The 20,090-nt window shown below is 33.0% G+C and overlaps 1 long non-coding RNA gene across 1 annotated transcript; it reads left to right on the forward strand.

The window, feature by feature from the left end:
• The first annotated feature begins 10,072 nt into the window (after window positions 1-10,072).
• On the forward strand, window positions 10,073-11,001 carry LOC128292588 (uncharacterized). The gene is made up of 2 exons (XR_008282573.1): window positions 10,073-10,168; window positions 10,795-11,001. It is a non-coding gene; the product is annotated as an uncharacterized LOC128292588 (long non-coding RNA).
• The last annotated feature ends 9,089 nt before the right edge of the window (window positions 11,002-20,090 follow it).

The raw sequence follows: 20,090 nt of genomic DNA on the forward strand, positions 1-20,090 counted from the left end.
ACAATTTTAAAAGTGTTGTCGATGATATTGGTGTGGCTTTAATTGCCTTACCACTAGTTTTAATGACAGCTTTAGAAGGTTATCTTAATTTCGATAAGTGTGGTACCACTTAGCGTAATTGTCATGCATGACTATGATAGATTTTTAGGTAAATGATGTTACATTGTGCATTTTCCTATAATTAATGGTCCCAATTTTATTAATAATTTGACAATGACAAGAGAGATGTATATATACTTCACTTGAAGCCAAATTTAAAGAAATGAAAAAATAAAATAAATCCAAATCATGTATTATATGATAATAAGATATTGATGTGGACGTTGGAGATTTCCTCTCTCTACTAGATAAACATGAATTAATAACAAAATACAATAATAATGGAAGGTGTATTGTTTCACTTGGCACTTTCTTAGTCTTAAAAAAATAATATTTGAACTAACTTTAAAATATCCTAAAAATATTTATGGGTATTTATTTTTTTAGGGGGATTTTATTCAGTTCTCTTCCAACTTAATAATGTTGATTTAATGCAAATAAGTAGAGATTATTGAATGATTAATTATAAAAATATGGAACCAATGAGTAGGGTTGGTGTGGTCCTTAGTAACTTCGGTAGCTATCATAAGTATGATGTAACAACTCAAAGGTAAATAGCAGGGCAAACATATGATGGGAAACTAGATCTCCTATTTTGGGTTGAACCCTAAACATATGAGGGGATTGTTAGTTTTATAATTATAGCTTAGCCAATGACTAATTGAATGTTGATCCTAAAATGGTTCAGATTTTGACTTGCTGAGAAAGAATGTTGGGTTTGTTTTTTCATTAGGTAACTCAAAATCTTCAAGTAATTTTTTAATAATGTTATGTAATCAAAATTCCTTATCCCACAAGGCAGAAACTTCGATGTAACATATACATATATTATATTGTATTTGTAGGTGGATCAGAATTGAGAATATCTGTTAAGACTTGATTATGACTCAGTTTGATACTGGTAAATGGCATTGTCGAAACCATTTTTTAAAATATTTAAAAAAATGATGGATCGACTTTTTGGAAAGCGAAAATGGAGTCGCCACCGATCTTTTGTTTTGATGTGATCGGATCACCTAAGAATTTGGTTATTTTAATAAAACTTTTTTGGTTTACTAAAACAACGATTTTGGTCCACGAGCTTTTGAGAAAATGGGTTCGGGAGTCGGTTACGCATGAGGAAGGATTAGCACCCTCACTACGCCCGAAATCGGTACCACATCGATTAAATATTGTCCTTATGTCTAGAGTTAAAAATGCTTTTAAAATGTGATTCTTTTTAATAATATTCGGATAACCCGAGTTAGTTGTCAAAAAATCTTCTTGTTCCGACGTCCAAAAATTTATAATTTGAAAATCCCAAAAGGATGCTCACTATTTAGTTTAGCGGAAAACCGAAACCCAGTACAATAGAGCACGATTCCTCGAATTTCCTAACATTGACCATTACCTTGTCTTAGAAAATACGTGTGAAATTCTGAGGAGATATTCAGTTATTTTGGACAAATGAAAGAGCGCAACCCAGCACGATAGGGCTCGATTCTTAAATCGCCAAATATTGAACATCGTCTTCGTTTTTAAGTATTTGTTTTTTTTTAAAACATGAGTGAGAAAGTAAAGGAATGTTCGATCATTTTGAGCAAACCAGTAACCACAACCCAACACGATAGGGCATGATTCTCGAATTGTCAAACGCCGAATATTGCCTTTGTTTTAAAAATTTTTAAAAGAGATGAATGGAATTTTGAAGGGAAGCCCGATTATTTTGAGCAAACGCAAAATTGCAACCCAACGTTAGGGGGCACGATTTTGGCGAATTGCTAAATATGTTACCTCGTTTTTATTTTGAAGAATTTTTGAATGAATACTTGTAAAACTATCTTAAAACATATTAATTCGATTTGAAACAAGATGAAATTAATTAAAAAATGGGTTTCATAAGACCACATTTCGAGAGTCAAGTAAAAACGATGAATGGGGGAAACGTGCACATGCGAGATACAATGCTTAACGAATGAAAATATTAATCGACTAATCAGAATAAGCAACTAAATATAATTAATCTAAAAATTATGACCTAACTTCAATCATGCATGAATAGTAATTAACAAGGCCATATGAAACAATGGATAAGACGCGACGGCAGTATACATAGCATAATACAATTATTAGAGGCACCAAATAAAATGCAAATCGAAGAAGCAACATGGTAAAATTGTTTCAATTTAATGTTAAGTGCATAACACATACTATAGGATTTGATGAATTGATAAGTACTAACATTCATAAACACATGCAATAATTAAAATATACATTGAAGAATAAATATTTTAAAACACATAATGTATGAATTAACAGATTTGCATAAAAATAAGAGTACATATATATAATTATTGAAATGGATATTAGAAGATGAAATTTTGAATTAAATTAAATGTGGAATAATTTCAACATAAATTTATTTAAAAGGTTGGCAAGAATACGTGATAATTTAAAGTATATACAATACAAGGGAATAGTGGAGATATAGGACAAGACATAATGCTCAAAGTAAATTTATAAAACAGGTGTATGCGTAGGTTTATTGTAAAAGAGATTGATAATAAGATATATATATATACATACATATAAATCTAAAGGCAAATACATGCAAAACATTTAAATATTATGTATTGGGCTAAATTAATTTTATTATAAACCACATAATAGTTTTACTGAACATGCTCACATATATATAAAGAAAACTACGAGTAAAAATACATAGATTTAGTAACATATATGTATAAATAGATTAAGCATAGGTGTTAATAAAAACACACATATATATATATATGCACCATATGTAACATTAGAAATAGGGCCTAAACGGAATAGTGGTTGCGAAACCAAAAATTCAGGGTAAAATATATATATATATATATTATTATTATTTTGAGGTTCATGGTATGATTACATGATTGTGTGAAAATTTCGTGATAAAATTCTATGCATAAAGTGCTTAAATTGAGGTTAAGGACTAAATCGAATAATTTGCAAAACTTGCATTCTAGAAGTTTTAGTATGAAATTATTTTGGAATATTAATTAGGAGATCTTAAATGGTAATTTGACCAATTTTAAGTTCATGGACAAAATTAGGACATGGAAGGAATTTTTGAAAGTTTAGTAAGGAGGGCATTTTGGTCATTTGGTTATTAACATTAATAAAAGGTAAAAAGATGATAAAATTGTATCATCTTCTTCAAGTTACCAGCAGAACCTTACCTCTCTCCATAGCTGGGGTTTCTTCAACTTTCAAGCTTCATAGTAAGTGATTCCAATCCCGCTTTTAATGATCTTTACGTTTTGAAGTCCCGATAGCTCGATAAAGCTTATGCTAGCAATAATTTAAGTTAGGAATCAAATTTGGAAAAATACCCATAGGTGAAATTTGTGTATTTTGATGTTTTATGATGGAATATGAGGTTTTAAATTATGTTAGACAACTTGTGCTACTTGGTTTTAAGTGAAAACGAGTAAAAGGCTTAATCGGTAAAAATACCTAATAGTCATAAGTACATGTTAGTGTGTGAATTTGATGTTGCCATAGAAGGAAAAATGATCAGCATGTCATAAAACATAAGAAAATAGGATGAAGTTTAATTTACGAGCCTTGGGGCAAAAGTGCAAATATGTGAAAGTTTAGGGCAAAATGTAATTTTGCCAAAGTTTGAGTAAAGGGTTGTTTTGATAAATGTTGATATTAAATAAGCTAAATTTGCTATTATAGATCAAGAAGAGCGAAATTCGAGAGTAGATCGGGAAAAGAAAAGTAAAGGACTAAATTGTAAAGTTTAGTCACATTTTGTATCGAGGTAAGTTTACAGTAAATAAATGCAATATTCTTTTATTTTACATTATTATTGTCAATTTCAGCATTTATATATTTATGTTATGAAAATATTTAAAGTCGAATTTAAGGTGAAGTGACAGAGGAAAAGTGTTAGAAAGCCGGTTGAACCCTAGGAATGTTAGGATATTAGGGTTGACAGATGAACGAAATGAGCCATGTAAGTCCATATTAGAAATATGGCTTTGGAGACAGGATTGAGCCATGTAAGTCCATATTATATATGGCATTGGAGACAGAATAATTCATGTAAGTCCATGTCAAAGACATGGCATTGGCGAGATATTGATGAGCAGAACGACCCTAGTATCCTTAGTATTCCGAGTGGTTCAACGGGTCAGGATACGAGTTAAATTACAGTGAATTAACAGCAAAGGAAAAGTAGATTATACTTATGAAAAGGAAAGGTCGGGTAAGAAAGAAGGTAAGGGAATAAAGAAGAAGATAGAAATTGAGAAGTAAAGAAATTTATGATGTTAGATGATATTATGCATAATTATCCATTATGTTGAATGTTGTGATTTATTTTCTTGTAAGCTTACTAAGCCTAGTGCTTAATCTCTTTATTTTCTTCTTCTTATAGTACTTATCTAGCCACTCGGGATCGAAGGAAACGTCGGAGGCCGATCACACTATCAAAGAAATAACTCGGTATAATTAGACGTTTTGTTTTGTGTATGGCATGTATAGAAACTTAGCCACTTTTGGTATAATATGAACAATGAATGATGTGTAAATACTTGCTAGTGATTAGCTAATAAAATGGCCGATGATATGCATGTTTATTAATATGTATGATTGAATGGTGATTATCACATGAAAATTATGAAAAATGTGAAAGTAACCTAAAACAAATTCAAGTAACAGCAATGACGTAACTTTGAAAAATCACTAAAATTGCATAAACATAGTTTGAAGATGAATAATATATGAAATTAAATCTTATTATGTCTATTTTCTTATGGAATAAGAAAAATAGGTAAAGGTATTATATTTCATGATATATCTGAGTTTTAGTGAAACAGGGTCAGAGCGATTTCTGGAACCCCTGTTTCAACTTTGGAAATTCACCATAAATTGTACAAAACTAATTAGAAGGTATACTTTATATGGGTATAATCCTTGTTGAGTCTAGTTTTAAGAGAAATAAACGGCTTAGTGATATGAATTTTTTTACAGGAAGAAACATGGTTCATAGTAACAAGAGGTTAGTGCAGTCGAGTTTTGAAACAGGGGAAATTTTAACTAATAAACTGTACTAATTGGCCAAGTCAAAATCTATGAAAAAATTAGTAGATAGATATATGAGTCTAGTTTTAGGAAAAATTTACGGATCTTAATTTCGAGTTTCAGAACTCAAGATATGAATTTTAGGCGACTCTGACGCAGAATGGCAGATACATTCCGAAATGCTTAAATAAACAATTTAAACCTATTTAAGGGATAGAATAAGTTTAGTAATGCCTCGTGCTCGATTCTCGCAACAGTCTCGGGTAAGGAGTGTTACATTTATTGGTATCGAGCAGGTTTAGTCGGTTCTCGGAGCAGTTAGTGTGAGAAAAGTCTAGCTATACATGCCATACTTGTATTTTGATAGTGTGACGACTCACGGCGATTTTTAAATATTTTTTTATTGTAATGGATCCCGAGTGAGCTGGTGATGATGATGTAGAAAGTAATGCGCTTTGCTCCATGAAGGGTAGCACCATCGAGAATAGGCGATGAATAGTTAATCGGGGAGGGTGACTCGAAGTTCTCTTCCAAGCTTTGAATGATTTGTTTGCCGAGTTCGTTTATACGAATCCGTGAGCTAGACCTCCACCCCTCATGATTCTCGGGCTACCCATGTAGCTCAAGCTCCCTCAATCACAGTGCAGTGATAAGAGAAAACCACCGATTGATAGAATCAGAAACAAGGCGAAGAGTTCCGAGCAACAAAAGATGATGATGCGAAAAGAGCGAATTTTGGTTGGAAAATACTATCGAGTCTTTGATGAATTATCTTGTACACCGAGGAATGTATGAAATGTGTAGTATCACTTCTTAGAGATTCACCTACTACTGGTGGAAGACACTTGTATCGCTTGTACCAAAGGAGAGGTCACTTGGGATTTCTTTCAGAGGAATTTCGTAAAAAGTACATCATCGAGGTTTATTGACCGAAGAGAAAGGAAATTCCGGAATTGAAACAAGGTAATATGATGGATCGATGAGATTGTGCATAAATTATCGGCAACTTAACAAGGTAACAATAAAGAAGAAGTATCCATTGCCTAGAATTGATGATCTGTTTGATCAATTGAAGGGAGCTACTGTGTTTTTCAAGATAGATTTGAGATCCGGTACTATCGATTCTATGAGTTAAAGAGTCGATGTCTGAAGATCGCTTTCGGACTAGGTATGGTCATTATGAGTTCCTTGTGATGCCATTTGGCTTGACTAATGCTCCTGCCATTTTTATGGACTTAATGAACCGAATTTTTAGACCATACTTAGATAAGTTTGTAGTTGTGTTCATTGATGATATTTTGATTTATTCTCATGATGAGACTAAGCATGCAGAGCATTTGAGAACAGTTTTACAAATTCTGAGAGATAATCAGTTGTATGCCAAGTTCAGCAAAAGTGAGTTCTGGTTACGAGAAGTTGGTTTTCTTGGACATATTGTCTCAGGTGAAGGTATTAAGGTTGATACGTGTAAGATTTCAACCATTGTTGATTGGAAGCCTTCTAGAAATGTATTAGAAGTTAGAAGTTTTCTTGGTCTTGCCGGATATTATAGACGATTTGTGGAGGGATTTTCTATGATAGCTACCCTGTTGACGAGACTGCTACGGAAGGATGTTAAGTTTGAATGGACTGAGAAGTGCCAACAAAGTTTTGACAAGTTAAAGGCATTGTTGACGGAAGCTCTATCTTAGTACAATTTAACCGGGTAAAGAATTTGTGATTCTGATGATGCATCCTTGAATGGGCTCGGTTGTGTACTCATGCAGGAAAGAAAGGTAATTGCTTATGCCTCTAGACAATTGAAGCCACATAAGAAAAATTATCCGACATATGATTTAGAGCTAGCTGCTATTGTATTTGCATTGAAGATTTGGAGACATTATTTGTATGGTGAAAGGTGCCGGATATTTACCGATCATAAAAGCTTGAAATACTTTGTTGACTCAAAAAGATTTGAATTTGAGGCAAAGAAGATGGTTGGAATTGCTTAAAGATTATGAGTTAGTGATTGATTATCACCCAGGTAAGGCAAATGTAGTTGCTGACGCTTTAAGCAGGAAACTTTTATTTACATTGCGAGCTTTGAATACCAATTTAGCCATGTCAGATGATGGTTCTATTTTAGCTGAATTTAGAGCTAAACCGGTATTTCTTGAAGAGATTTGTGAAGCTCAGAAAGATGATAATGAGTTACAAGCTAAAAGAGTTCAATATGAGTCGGGCATAGAATCGATTTCGGATTGGTTCGATGGTTGTTTGATGTTTAGAGACGAATTTGTGTACCAAAGAATGATGAGCTTATTCAAAGATTTTACGAAGCACATAGCGTTCTTTATCTATTCATCCAGCAAGACAAAAATGTATAATGATTTGAAGAAATTGTATTGGTGGGTAGGAATGAAAAGAGATATTTCGAGTTTGTTTCTAGATGCTTGATTTGTCAACGGTAAAGGCCGAACATCGGTACCCTCGGGATTATTGCAACTTTGTGCTAGTTCCGAATGGAAATGGGACGAGTTACTATGGATTTTGTGACAGGATTGCCGTTTACAGAAAGAAAGATGCGATATAGGTTGTGATTGATAAGTTAACAAAGTCGGCTCATTTTATCCCGGTTCAGTATGGATTATTCACTTGACAAGTTGGCGAGTTGTATATTTCGAGATAGTCAAACTACACGGGGTACCATTATCGATCATTTCAGACAGAGATCCAAGATTTACTTCACGGTTTTGGAAGAAATTACAGAAGGCTTTGGGCACAAAGTTGAGTTTTAGTACAGCTTTCCACCCTCAAACCGATGGTCAATCAGAGAGAGTTATTCAGGTACTTGAAGATATGCTTAGATGTTGTGTACTGGAATTTCAAGGCAGTTGGGAAAAATATTTACCATTAGTAGAGTTTGCCTACAATAATAGTTATCAGTCGAGTTTGAAGATGGCACATTATGAAGCTTTGTATGGACGTAAATGTCGCACACCTTTATATTGGACAGAGCTTAAAGAAAGCCGAATTTACGGGGTTGATCTAGTTAAAGAAACAGAAGAAAAAGTGAAAGTTATCAGAAATTGTTTAAAAGCAGTTTCAGACAGGCAGAAGTCGTATGCAGATTTAAAAAGAAAAGAGATCGAATATCAAGTTGGTGACAAAGTTTTTTTGAAAGTATCCCCGTGGAAGAAAGTTCTCAGATTTGGCAAGAAAGGCAAACTAAGTCCACGTTTTATTGGACCGTTTGAAGTGATTGAGAGAGTCGGACTATTAGCATATCGGTTAGCTTTACGGATTGAGTTAGAGAAGATTCATAATGTATTTCATGTGTCTATGCTACGTCGTTATCGTTCAGATCCATCACATGTGATTTCTCAAACAGAGGTTGAGATTCAGCCAGACATGACTTACGGTGAAGAACCGGTAAAGATTCTAGCTCGAGAGGTAAAGCAATTAAGGAACAAAAGTATTGTACTTGTGAAAGTACTATGGAATAGACATGGGGTAGACGAGGCTACATGGGAACTGAAGAGGCTATCGAAAACAGTACCCATATCTCTTCACAGTAAGATTTTGGGACGAAAATCCCTAAAGGGGGAGAAATGTAACATTCAAAATAGGGCCTAAACGGAACAGTGGTTGCGAAACCAAAAATTCAGGGTAAAATATATATATATATATATATATATATTATTATTTTGAGGTTCATGGTATGATTACATGATTGTGTGAAAATTTCGTGATAAAATTCTATGCATAAAGTGCTTAAATTGAGGTTAGGGACTAAATCGAATAATTTGCAAAACTTGCATTCTAGAAGTTTTTTGTAACATCCCGAAATAGGGCCTAAATGGAACAGTGGTTGTGAAACCACAAATCCGAGGTAGAATGTAACGGCCTAATTTTCAGTGGTGTCAAAAATGGTGATTTCAGATCACTAAATCGGACAAATAAGATTGAACAAGATAGTAACTTAATATTTATGAGTCAAGTAAGAATTTAGATGAATTTGTGAAATGGTGAAATTAGTGAATTAAAATAATTTATTAGGTCGACGGGTCAAAAGCGAGGTATCGAGACCTCGAATTTGAAAATCGAGCTATAAATATTTTATAAATATTTATGAAGTGTCATTGAGTTAGTATTAAAGTTTCGTTAGAAAATTTTGATGTTTGAATAGCTAATTAATTAAAAAGACTAAATGAAAATAACTCAAAATTTATTAAATTGTGAGTAAATAGCTTAAGTATTTAAAAGATGGATTTAAAGAGCAATTAGACCCAAAGGTTAATGGCTGGACGGTTTGGGTATGAAATAAGCAAGAAAACAATGTGAACAAGGGACAAAATTGGAATTAGCATAAAAGTTAATAGTTAAAAAATGATGTGATTGAAAATCTAGACATTTCTTCATCTTTCTCAGCCGAAACACCGTAATAGGTCTCCTATGCTGGTTTTTCATATTTTGCACCATGTAAGTTCAATTTTACTATTTCTTAGTAATTTTATGTTTTGTGACTTTTACAATTAGGTCCAATCATCTAATTCATTAGTTTTTGATTTGGTGGGTGAAATTGGAAGTTACCCTGGCTGAGTAAGGGTAGTTTATGATGAATTATTATGAAATTGAAGTTCTAATTTCATATTAAGATTGTTTTATTAAGTCATTTTGATAGAAAATGGTATTTAGGACCTAATTGTGAGCAAAATTGTGAATTAGATGTTGGTGTTGAAATTCAGAATATCAAAGGCTGTGAAATAGTTTATAATGATAAAATAAAAGTGTTAATTTAGAAAAAATTAGTTCAATTGATGGGTGAATTGAGTAGGGACTAAATTGTAAAAACTGTAAATTTTGGGGTAAATTCGAATTTTGAACAGCATAAATTGTGAAGTGAAATAGAAATCAAATAAATGCTAATGGGTAGAAATATTTTATATTATAGATCAAGAATCCAAAGAAGAACGAGGAAAAGAAAAAGTAAAGGACTAAAGTGTAAGGTTTAGTCACATTTTGTATCAAGGTAAGTTTACAGTAAATAAATGCAATATTCTTTTATTTTACATTATTATTGTCAATTTCCAGCATTTATATATTTATGTTATGAAAATATTTAAAGTCGAATTTAAGGTGAAGTGACAGAGGAAAAGTGTTAGAAAGTCCCGGTTGAACCCTAAGAATGTTAGGATATTAGGGTTGACAGAATGTAACGAAATGAGCAATGTAAGTCCATATTAGAAATATGGCTTTGGAGACAGGATTGAGCCATGTAAGTCCATATTATATATGGCATTGGAGACAAGAATAATTCATGTAAGTCCATGTCAAAGACATGGCATTGGCAGGATATTGATAGACAGGAACGGCCCTAGTATCCTTAGTATTCCGAGTGGTTCAACGGGTCAGGATACGAGTTAAATTACAGTGAATTAACAGCAAAGGAAAAGTAGATTATACTTATGAAAAAGGAAAGGTCAGGTAAGAAAGAAGGTAAGGGAATAAAGAATAAGATAGAAATTGAGAAGTAAAGAAATTTATGATGTTAGATGATATTATGCATAATTATCCATTACGTTGAATGTTGTGATTTATTTGCTTGTAAGCTTACTAAGCCTAGTGCTTAATCTCTTTATTTTCTTCTTCTTATAGTACTTATCTAGTCACTCGGGGATCGAAGGAAATGTCGGAGGCCGATCACACTATCAAAGAAATAACTCGGTATAACTAGTCGTTTTGTTTTGGGTATGGCATGTATAGAAACTTAGCTACTTTTGGTATAATATGAATAATGAATGATGTGTAAATACTTGCTAGTGATTAGCTAAGAAAATAGCTGATGATATACATGTTTATTAATATGTATGATTGAATGATGATTATCACATGAAAATTATGAAAATGTGAAAGTAACCTAAAAACAGATTCAAGTAATGAAATGATGTAACTTTGAAAAATCACTAAAATTGTAAAAACATAGTTTGAAGATGAATAATATAAGAAATTAAAGCTTATTATGTATATTTTCTTATGGAATAAGCAAAACAGGTAAAAGTATTATATTTTATGATATATCTGAGTTTTAGTGAAACAGGGTCAGAGCAATTTCTGGATCCCTGTTTCAACTTTGGAAATTCACCATAAATTGTACAAAACTAATTAGAAGGTATAATTTATATGGTTAGAATGCTTGTTGAATCTAGTTTTGAGAGAAACAAACGACTTAGTCATATTAATTTTGTACAGGAAGAAAAATGGTTCGTAGTAAGAAGAGGTCAGTGCAGTCGAGTTTTGAAACAGGGAAAATTTAACTAATAAACTGTACTAATTGGCTAAGTCAAAATTCTAGAAAAAATTAGTAGATATATATATGAGTCTAGTTTTATGAAAAATTTACGGATCTTAATTTCGAGTTTTGAAACTCGAGAAATGAATTTTAAGTAACCATGATGCAGAAAACAGTTTATTCCGAAAATTAAAATAAGTGATTTAGAGTTGTTTAAAAGGTAAGATAAGTTTAGTAACACCTCAAGCTTGACTCGGTGACGGTTTCAGGCGTGGGGCGTTACATTTATTGGTATCGAGCAGGTTTAGTCGGTTCTCGGAACAGCTAGTGTGAGAAAAAGTCTAGCTATACATGCCATACTTGTATTTTGATAGTGTGACTCTCTGACGATTTTTAAATATTTTGTTTTATTGTAATGGATCCCGAGTGAGCTGGTGATGATGATGTAGAAAGTAATGCGCTGCTCCGTAGAAGGGTAGCGCCATCGAGAATAGGCCATGAATGATTAATCGGGAGGAGTGACTCGAGAAGCTCTCTTCCAAGCTTTGAATGATTTGTTTGCCGAGTTCGTTCGCATGCGAATCCGGCAGTTAGACCTCCACCCCTCATGATTCTCGGGCTACCCATGTAGCTCAAGCTCCCCAATCACAGTGCAGTGATAAGAGAAAAGCCACCAGTTGATAGAATCAGAAACAAAGGCGTAAGAGTTTCGAGCAACAAAAGATGATGATGCGAAAGAGCGAATTTTGGTTAGAAAATACTATCGAGTCTTTGATGAGTTATCTTGTACACCGAGGAATGTATGGAATGTGTAGTATCACTTCTAGAGACTCACCTACTACTGGTGGAAGACACTTGTATCGCTTGTACCAAAGGAGAGGGTCACTTGGGATTTCTTTCGGGAGGAATTTCGTAAAAAGTACATCACGAGAGGTTTATTGACCGAAGAGAAAGGAATTCTGGAATTGAAACAAGGTAATATGACGGATCGATGAGATTCGCTTAAATTATCGGCAACTTAACAAGGTAACAAGAAAGAACAAGTATCAATTGCCTAGAATTGATGATCTGTTTGATCAATTGAAGGAGCTCTTGTGTTTTCAAGATAGATTTGAGATTCGGATATTATCGGTTGTGAGTTAAAGAGTCGATGTCTTGAAGACCGCTTTCGACTAGGTATGGTCATTATGAGTTCCTTGTGATGCCATTTGACTTGACTAATGCTCCTGCCATTTTCATGGACTTAATGAACCGAATTTTCGACTCGTACTTGGATAAGTTTGTAGTTTTGTTTATTGATGATATCTTGATTTATTCTCATGATGAGACCGAGCATGCGAGCATTTGAGAACGCTTTCTGATTCGAAAGATAATCGCCAGTATGTCAAGTTCAGCAAAAGTGAGTTCGTTACGAAGTTGGTTTTCTTAGACATATTGTTTCGTGAAGGTATTAAGGTTGATCCGAGCAAGATTTCAGCCATTGTTGATTGGAAGCCTCCTAGAAATGTATCAAAAGTTAAAAGTTTTCTTGGTCTTGCCGGATATTATAGGTGATTTGTAGAGGGATTTTCCATGATAGCTACCCCGCTGACAAGATTGCTGCGAAAGGATGTTAAGTTTGAATGGACTGAGAAGTGTCAACAGAGTTTTGACAAGTTAAAAGCATTGTTGACTAAAGCTCCTGTTTTAGTGCAACTAGAACCAGGTAAGGAGTTTGTGATTTACAGTGATGCGTCCATGAATGGACTTGGTTGTGTACTTATGCAGGAAGGGAAGGTAATTGCTTATGCCTCTAGACAACTAAAGCCACATGAGAAGAACTATCCGACACATGATTTAGAGCTAGCGCCATTGTTTTTGCAATCGAAAATTTGGAGACATCATTTGTACGGTGAGAAGTGCCACATATTCACTGATCACAAAAGTTTGAAATATTTGATGACTCAAAAAGATTTGAATTTGAGGCAAAGAAGATGGTTAGAGTTGATTAAAGATTATGAGCTAGTGATCGATTATCACCCAGGTAAGGCAAATGTTGTTGCTGATGCTTTGAGTAGGAAATCTTTATTTGCATTAAGAGCTTTGAACACTAGTCTAGCCTTATCGGATGATGGTTTTATCTTAGCTGAGTTGAGAGCTAAACCGATGTTTCTTGAAGAAATTTGTGAAGCTCAAAAAAAAAAATGACATGAGTTGTTAACCAAAAGAGATCGGTCTTGAGTCGGATGTAGAGTCGATTTTCGGATCGATTCGACGGTTGTTTGATGTTCCGAGACAGGTATGCATACCAAAGAATGATGAGCTTATTCGAAAGATTTTACAGAAGCACATAGTAGTTCTTTGTCTATTCATCCGGTAGTATAAAGATGTATAATGATTTAAAAAAATGTACTTGGTGGGTAGGAATGAAAAGGGACATTTCGAGTTTGTTTTAGATGTTTGATCTGTCAATGGGTAAAGGTGAACATCGGTACCTTCAGTTTATTGCGACTGTGCTAGTCCCCGAGTGGAAATGGGATCGAGTTACTATGGATTTTGTGACAGGATTGCCGTTTACACGAGAAAGAAAGATGCATATAGGTTGTGATTGATAAGTTAACGAAGTCGGCTCATTTTATCCCGTTCAGTATGGATTATTCACTTGACAAGTTGGCGAGTTGTATATGTCGAGATAGTCAAACTACACAGGTACCATTATCGATCATTTCGACGAGATCCAAGATTTACTTCACGGTTTTGGAAGAAATTACGAAGGCTTTGGGCACAAAGTTGAGTTTTAGTACGACTTTCCACCCTCAAACCGACGGTCGATCGAGAGAGTTATTCGGTACTTGAAGATATGCTTAGATGTTGTGTATTAGAATTTCAAGGTAGTTGGGAAAAATATTTACCATTAGTAGAATTTGCCTACAATAATAGTTATCAATGAGTTTGAAGATGGCACCTTATGAAGCTTTGTATGGACGTAAATGTCGCACACCTTTATATTGGATGAGCTTAAAGAAAGCGGATTCTGAGGTTGATCTAGTTAAAGAAAAGAAGAAAAGTGAAAGTTATCGAAATTGTTTAAAAGCGACTTGAGACGTGCGTAAGTCATATGCAGATTTAAAAAGAAAAGAGATCGAATATCAAGTTGGTGACAAAGTTTTTTTTTTTTTTTTTGAAAGTATCCCCGTGGAAGAAAGTTCTCAGATTTGGGAAGAAAGGCAAACTAAGTCCATGTTTTATTGGACCGTTTGAAGTGATTGAGAGAGTCGGACCATTAGCATATTGGTTAGCTTTCCGATTGAGTTAGAAGATTCAAAATGTATTTCATGTGTCTATGCTACGTCGTTATCATTCAGATCCGTCACATGTGATTTCTTAGACAAAGGTTGAGATTCAACCAGACATGACTTACTATGAAGAACCGATAAAGATTCTAGCTCGAGAGGTAAAGCAATTAAGGAATAAAAGTATTGCACTTGTGAAAGTACTATGGAATAGACACGGGGTAGATGAGGCTACATGGGAACTCAAGAGGCTATGTGAAAATAGTACCAAAATCTCTTCACGGTAAGATTTTCGGACGAAAATCCCTAAAGGGGGAGAAATGTAACATCCCTAAATAGGGCCTAAATGGAACAAAGGTTGTGAAACCACAAATCCGAGGTAGAATGTAACGGCCTAATTTTCAGTGGTGTCAAAATGGTGATTTCGATCACTAAATCGGACAAATAAGATTGAACAAGATAGTAACTTAATATTTATGAGTCAAGTAAGAATTTAGAAGAATTTGTGAAATGGTGAAATTAGTGAATTAAAATAATTTATTAGGTCAGACGGGTCAAAAACGAGGTATCGAGACCTCGAATTTGAAAATCGAGCTATAAATATTTTTATAAATATTTATGAAGTGTCATTGAGTTAGTATTAAAGTTTCGTTAGAAAATTTTGATGTTTGAATAGCTAATTAATTAAAAAGGACTAAACTGAAAATAACTCAAAATTTATTAAGTTGTGAGTAAATAGCTTAAGTATTTAAAAAGATGGATTTAAAGAGCAATTAGACCCAAAGGTTAATGGCTGGACGGTTTGGGTATGAAATAAGCAAGAAAACAATGTGAACAAGGGACAAAATTGGAATTAGCATAAAAGTTAATAGTTAAAAAAATGATGTGATTGAAAATCTAGACATTTCTTCATCTTTCTCAGCCGTAAACACCGTAATAGGTCTCCTATGCTGGTTTTTCATATTTTTGCACCATGTAAGTTCAATTTTTACTATTTCTTAGTAATTTTATGTTTTGTGACTTTTACAATTAGGTCCAATCATCTAATTCATTAGTTTTGATTTGGTGGGTGAAATTGGAAGTTACCCTGGCTGAGTAAGGGTAGTTTATGATGAATTATTATGAAATTGAAGTTCTAATTTCATATTAAGATTGTTTTATTAAGTCATTTTGATAGAAAATGGTATTTAGGACCTAATTGTGAGCAAAATTGTGAATTAGATGTTGGTGTTGAAATTCAGAATATCAAAGGCTGTGAAATAGTTTATAATGATAAAATAAAAGTGTTAATTTAGAAAAATTAGTTCAATTGATGGGTGAATTGAGTAGGGCTAAATTGTAAAAATCTGTAAATTTTGGGGTAAATTCAATTTTGAACAGCATAAATTGTGAAGTGAAATAGAAATCAAATAAATGCTAATGGGTAGAAATATTTTATATTATAGATCAAGAATCCAAAGAAGAACGAGGAAAAGAAAAAGTAAAGGACTAAAGTGTAAGGTTTAGTCACATTTTGTATCAAGGTAAGTTTACATAAATAAATGCAATATTCTTTTATTTTACATTATTATTGTCAATTTCAGCATTTATATATTTATGTTATGAAAATATTTAAAGTCGAATTTAAGGTGAAGTGACAGAGGAAAAGTGTTAGAAAGTCCGGTTGAACCCTAAGAATGTTAGGATATTAGGGTTGACGGAGATGTAACGTAAATGAGCAATGTAAGTCCATATTAGAAATATGGCTTGGGAGACAGGATTGAGCCATGTAAGTCCATATTATATATGGCATTGGAGACAGAAATAATTCATGTAAGTCCATGTCAAAGACATGGCATTGGCGAGATATTGATAGACAGAACGGCCCTAGTATCCTTAGTATTCCGAGTGGTTCAACGGGTCAGATACGAGTTAAATTACAGTGAATTAACAGCAAAGGAAAAGTAGATTATACTTATGAAAAGGAAAGGTCGTAAGAAAGAAGGTAAGGAATAAAGAATAAGATAGAAATTGAGAAGTAAAGAAATTTATGATGTTAGATGATATTATGCATAATTATCCATTACGTTGAATGTTGTGATTTATTTGCTTGTAAGCTTACTAAGCCTAGTGCTTAATCTCTTTATTTTCTTCTTCTTATAGTACTTATCTAGTCACTCGGGATCAAGGAAATGTCAAGGCCGATCACACTATCAAAGAAATAACTCGGTATAACTAGTCGTTTTGTTTTGGGTATGGCATGTATAGAAACTTAGCTACTTTTGGTATAATATGAATAATGAATGATGTGTAAATACTTGCTAGTGATTAGCTAAGAAAATAGTTGATGATATACATGTTTATTAATATGTATGATTGAATGATGATTATCACATGAAAATTATGAAAATGTGAAAGTAACCTAAAAACAGATTCAAGTAATGAAATGATGTAACTTTGAAAATCACTAAAATTGTAAAAACATAGTTTGAAGATGAATAATATAAGAAATTAAAGCTTATTATGTATATTTTCTTATGGAATAAGCAAAACAGGTAAAAGTATTATATTTTATGATATATCTGAGTTTTAGTGAAACAGGTCGAGCGATTTCTGGATCCCTGTTTCAACTTTGAAATTCACCATAAATTGTACAAAACTAATTAGAAGGTATAATTTATATGGTTAGAATTCTTGTTGAATCTAGTTTTGAGAGAAACAAACGACTTAGTCATATTAATTTTGTACAGGAAGAAAAATGGTTCGTAGTAAGAAGAGGTCAGTGCAGTCGAGTTTTGAAACAGGGGAAAATTTAACTAATAAACTGTTCTAATTGGCTAAGTCAAAAATTCTAGAAAAAAATTAGTAGATATATATATGAGTCTAGTTTCATGAAAAATTTACGGATCTTAATTTTGAGTTTTGAAACTCGAGAAATGAATTTTTAAGTAACCATGATGCAGAAAAACAGTTTATTCCGAAAATTAAAATAAGTGATTTAGAGTTGTTTAAAAGGTAAGATAAGTTTAGTAACACCTCAAGCTTGACTCCGGTGACGGTTTCGGGCGTGGGGGCGTTACATTTTTAGTATGAAATTATTTTGGAATATTAATTAGGAGATCTTAAATGGTAATTTGACCAATTTTAAGTTCATGGACAAAATTAGGACATGGAAGGAATTTTGAAAGTTTAGTAAGGAGGGCATTTTGGTCATTTGGTTATTAACATTAATAAAAGGTAAAAAGATGATAAAATTGTATCATCTTCTTCAAGTTACCAGCAGAACCTTACCTCTCTCCATAGCTGGGGTTTCTTCAACTTTCAAGCTTCATAGTAAGTGATTCCAATCCCGCTTTTAATGATCTTTACGTTTTGAAGTCCCGATAGCTCGATAAAGCTTATGCTAGCAATAATTTAAGTTAGGAATCAAATTTGGAAAAATACCCATAGGTGAAATTTGTGTATTTTGATGTTTTATGATGGAATATGAGGTTTTAAATTATGTTAGACAACTTGTGCTACTTGGTTTTAAGTGAAAACGAGTAAAAAGGCTTAATCGGTAAAAATACCTAATAGTCATAAGTACATGTTAGTGTGTGAATTTGATGTTGCCATAGAAGGAAAAATGATCAGCATGTCATAAAACATAAGAAAATAGGATGAAGTTTAATTTACGAGCCTTGGGGCAAAAGTGCAAATATGTGAAAGTTTAGGGCAAAATGTAATTTTGCCAAAGTTTGAGTAAAGGGTTGTTTTGATAAATGTTGATATTAAATAAGCTAAATTTGCTATTATAGATCAAGAAGAGCGAAATTGAGAGTAGATCGGGAAAAGAAAAAGTAAAGGACTAAATTGTAAAGTTTAGTCACATTTTGTATCGAGGTAAGTTTACAGTAAATAAATGCAATATTCTTTTATTTTACATTATTATTGTCAATTTCAGCATTTATATATTTATGTTATGAAAATATTTAAAGTCGAATTTAAGGTGAAGTGACAGAGGAAAAGTGTTAGAAAGCCGGTTGAACCCTAGGAATGTTAGGATATTAGGGTTGACAGAGACGAACGAAATGAGCCATGTAAGTCCATATTAGAAATATGGCTTTGGAGACAGGATTGAGCCATGTAAGTCCATATTATATATGGCATTGGAGACAGAATAATTCATGTAAGTCCATGTCAAAGACATGGCATTGGCGAGATATTGATAGACAGAACGACCCTAGTATCCTTAGTATTCCGAGTGGTTCAACGGGTCAGGATACGAGTTAAATTACAGTGAATTAACAGCAAAGGAAAAGTAGATTATACTTATGAAAAGGAAAGGTCGTAAGAAAGAAGGTAAGGGAATAAAGAAGAAGATAGAAATTGAGAAGTAAAGAAATTTATGATGTTAGATGATATTATGCATAATTATCCATTATGTTGAATGTTGTGATTTATTTGCTTGTAAGCTTACTAAGCCTAGTGCTTAATCTCTTTATTTTCTTCTTCTTATAGTACTTATCTAGCCACTCGGGATCGAAGGAAACGTCGGAGGCCGATCACACTATCAAAGAAATAACTCGGTATAATTAGACGTTTTGTTTTGTGTATGGCATGTATAGAAACTAAGCCACTTTTGGTATAATATGAACAATGAATGATGTGTAAATACTTGCTAGTGATTAGCTAATAAAAATGGCCGATGATATGCATGTTTATTAATATGTATGATTGAATGGTGATTATCACATGAAAATTATGAAAATGTGAAAGTAACCTAAAACAGATTCAAGTAACAGCAATGACGTAACTTTGAAAAATCACTAAAATTGCATAAACATAGTTTGAAGATGAATAATATATGAAATTAAATCTTATTATGTCTATTTTCTTATGGAATAAGAAAAATAGGTAAAGGTATTATATTTCATGATATATCTGAGTTTTAGTGAAACAGGGTCAGAGCGATTTCTGGAACCCCTGTTTCAACTTTGGAAATTCACCATAAATTGTACAAAACTAATTAGAAGGTATACTTTATATGGTTATAATCCTTGTTGAGTCTAGTTTTAAGAGAAACAAACGGCTTAGTGATATGAATTTTTTTACAGGAAGAAACATGGTTCATAGTAACAAGAGGTTAGTGCAGTCGAGTTTTGAAACAGGGGAAACTTTAACTAATAAACTGTACTAATTGGCCAAGTCAAAAATCTATGAAAAAAATTAGTAGATAGATATATGAGTCTAGTTTTAGGAAAAATTTACGGATCTTAATTTCGAGTTTCGGAACTCAAGATATGAATTTTTAGGCGACTACGACGCAGAATGGCAGTACATTCCGAAATGCTTAAATAAACAATTTAAACCTATTTAAGGGATAGAATAAGTTTAGTAATGCCTCGTGCTCGATTCTGGCAACAGTCTCG

Source organism: Gossypium arboreum, chromosome 5 (assembly GCF_025698485.1).
Source record: "Gossypium arboreum isolate Shixiya-1 chromosome 5, ASM2569848v2, whole genome shotgun sequence".
Lineage (NCBI taxonomy): Eukaryota > Viridiplantae > Streptophyta > Magnoliopsida > Malvales > Malvaceae > Gossypium > Gossypium arboreum.